Here is a 3048-nt window from a genome sequence, read left to right as displayed (position 1 = left end):
CACCGCATAACGTGAAAATTATGTGTTTCTTGTAATTTGCTTTTGTAATTTTTTACTTATATTCGGCTAACACTACCTTGTGTAAATGCGCCTATCTGTAAAGAAACAAAGCTACCTTGTGGTGTATTCAATATTCATTTTTTGGTGAATTCTTTGGTCCCCTGTCAATTGCTCTCAGAATTTGTGATGTGCTGAGTCGCTACTTTTAAGTATTGATCGATACTCGGTACCGATTTAAAAAGTATCAAATATTTTCGAAGCTCGGTACCGAGATCTTGGAATTTCTAATAAAAGCGCGCAACAGCCAAAAATATGAGTTATATGTACACATACATATAGTGTCAGCTATTAAAAATAAATAATATTGCCACCAGAATTATTGCAATTGGAAAGACGGTTGCGATAAGTAAAAGAAGGCGAGAGTGTGTTTTGCGACATCAGTATCAGGGCGAATTTAATAAGGTGGTGTTACAGGAGTATCTGAATTTTTCGCCGTGGAGGACATTACATCAAAATTACGTGTTTGTTGTAGTTCATACTAATGACAGTATGAATATCTGCGTATAATTTGTTAGTGTAATTTTTTACTTATATACGGCTAACACCACCTTATTAAATTCGCTTTGATCATTATTGTGCAGATTTAATTGCCTGCCTTGTTCGACGCACACATTATACTTTGCTTCACTTAACTACATACATACAAACACATTGCTCATCTCTTGAGAAAGGAACGTCTTATTTGTACATTTTGGGTTTTTAGGCGATGTCTTATAAAATATCAATAATTTTTACCCCCAAAAGTAGCCTATGTCGAGATAGCTCCTTTTCCCTTTAAAGCCCCATTTCATTGGACTCCCAAAAAATATTTTAACGTTTAACTAGCCAAAGATGTAGTTCAAGATGCCCCTATAATAGAATCTTAATTAAAATATAAAACAATTTCAAAGTATTGGGTACCGAAATTTTTTTCAAGTATTGGGTACCGAGAATTCAGCACATCACTACTCAGAATGTCGCCTGAATAATTTTAATGACATTTGTTAACGTGGAGGGAGCTATTTGTGAACCAAATGAAAAAAGTGGCGCATTTTAGGAGCTGGTGTAGTTTTCGTACTAATCTCAATGAATAAATAGTACCAAAATGTTAAAGGTAGAATTTTGATTTGAAAGAAATACTGGTGGAATAACAAATACACCAAAACATTCTTTTTTATTCAATCTAATCAGATTTGTACCAAAATCCATAAATTTACACCAATTTATACACCAGTGTGCTACTTGAGCCGTTCGTTGGAACTGTCATTCGATTAATATTTGACGAACGTACGCGCGCAAAATTTGATACAATTTTTTGAAAAATGTAAGTAATTATAAAATTTGTGCAAACATATACAAGTTTATAGCTATTTTTCTTATTTTAGGACCAACTACAATAACTTAAACTCTACGCAGATGGAACTCATGGCGGAGTTCATGGCCGAACACCCTGACTTGGCAAAGAATTTACTCCTAAACTGCTCGCAGGGAAAAGCAACGGCCAACCGTTGGTGGGAAAACCTCACCAAACAATTACATGTTTCAGGAGTCATGGGCTGCACCTCCATATTGACAATTTGTGGCAAGAATCTTGCAAGTGTGGGCACAAATCTGGCAAACGGAATATTGACAATAAAATGTTAAAATGAAAGAAAAGAAACTTACTAGCATAACGTTAAGACTATGGTTGAAGTACATGTGCTCGTCTCTAATTGGCTTTTGTAATCCAATCTGTGTTCCGTCTACGCATCCAACCACTAAAAGGAAAAATATTGGATTCACTACGCATTTCATTAGAACGCCTCTTCCTACCTCCAGGTATTTTATATTTTTGCGCAAACCACTCCTTACATCTTGAAGATTCGTTGGGCTGGTTACTTAGATTCATGCGCTTCGTGTAAGTACTTATTTTTTAAATGTGCGTAGTCGAAACGACGAAGGATGAACTTTGTGTATGTTTTACGTTCATGTTTTCAAAGTAATTTTCTTAAGTTTTTTTTTTGTATTTGTTTATATATTTTTCTTGTGCAGTTATAACACACGATGAATGCAACCAAAAGTTATATCGACGAAAAAGAAAATTGCGCAATTTGGCCCCCTTCTAAGCGATGCTTAACAAATCATCCTGTGCAAAATGTCAAAAAAGTCTCTGTGGAGAGCATAAAATAAAGCTTTGCGCCTCTTGCACAAAATGAGAACTGTCGTATCTGAAAATGTTTTCCTTTTTTAGTTCATAGTATTATTTTTAAGAAAAAAACACTTTAAATGAATTATATGTACTTTAAGTTATTTATTCTTTATATTTTCCAATTAATGTTTTGTACAAAAAGCCAAATGAATCAGAGCTGTGAAATCTTGAATTTCAATCAAAAGACTAAAGAAAAAATACTTGATATTGTTTTATTTAAAAAAAAATATAAACAAAATAATGTGAAAATAATAATTTTGAGCATTTTGATACACAGGTTAATTTAATAACGCCTTTAAGAAATGCCGTCGTCGAAACGACGAAGGATGACCTTTGCGTTATAAAAATAACGATGACCTTCCAGGGTTAATTTGCACCAATTTACATATGTACATATGTGTAAGCACACTATTTAGTTTGCTCGATTTGTAAACAAAGCTTATCAGCAGTGAAAAATATACTATAGTGAACAACCTAAACGAGCGAAATTCACAACAGCGCTATTCTTCATCGAATGAGCGCCATAATACCAAATGAAAATTCGTTCGATCAGCATTTGCGACCACAGTCGAAGATCGAATGCAACTCATAATAGAGGCCTTTGGCAATTACGAAAGTAGTGAAATTTGTTTTGATGGTTTTTAAGTTTAAAATAACTTATCAGAACTGCAAATGTTTCAAAAAAGCAAATGCCTATTAATTTAAGTTTGCTTAGCAAATTGTTTTAGGCAGACTTATAATTCATGTTTTCTCTTTTCATGTTTTCTGTTTTATGCTTTTGTATGTAAACTAAATTTCGATCAGCTGTACTAACAACTTGC

General features: G+C 33.6%; 1 long non-coding RNA gene across 1 annotated transcript; it reads left to right on the top strand.

The window, feature by feature from the left end:
• The first annotated feature begins 1128 nt into the window (after positions 1-1128).
• Positions 1129-2160, top strand: LOC118736640. The gene is made up of 4 exons (XR_004992754.1): positions 1129-1153; positions 1231-1363; positions 1425-1936; positions 2071-2160. It is a non-coding gene; the product is annotated as an uncharacterized LOC118736640 (long non-coding RNA).
• Positions 2161-3048: the final 888 nt, after the last annotated feature.

Source organism: Rhagoletis pomonella, unplaced genomic scaffold, assembly GCF_013731165.1.
Source record: "Rhagoletis pomonella isolate Grant_MI unplaced genomic scaffold, Rhpom_1.0 Rhpom_scaffold_00003, whole genome shotgun sequence".
NCBI classification, from domain to species: domain Eukaryota; kingdom Metazoa; phylum Arthropoda; class Insecta; order Diptera; family Tephritidae; genus Rhagoletis; species Rhagoletis pomonella.
Note: the sequence above shows the minus strand (reverse complement) of the source record. Positions and strands in the feature narration are given on the sequence as shown.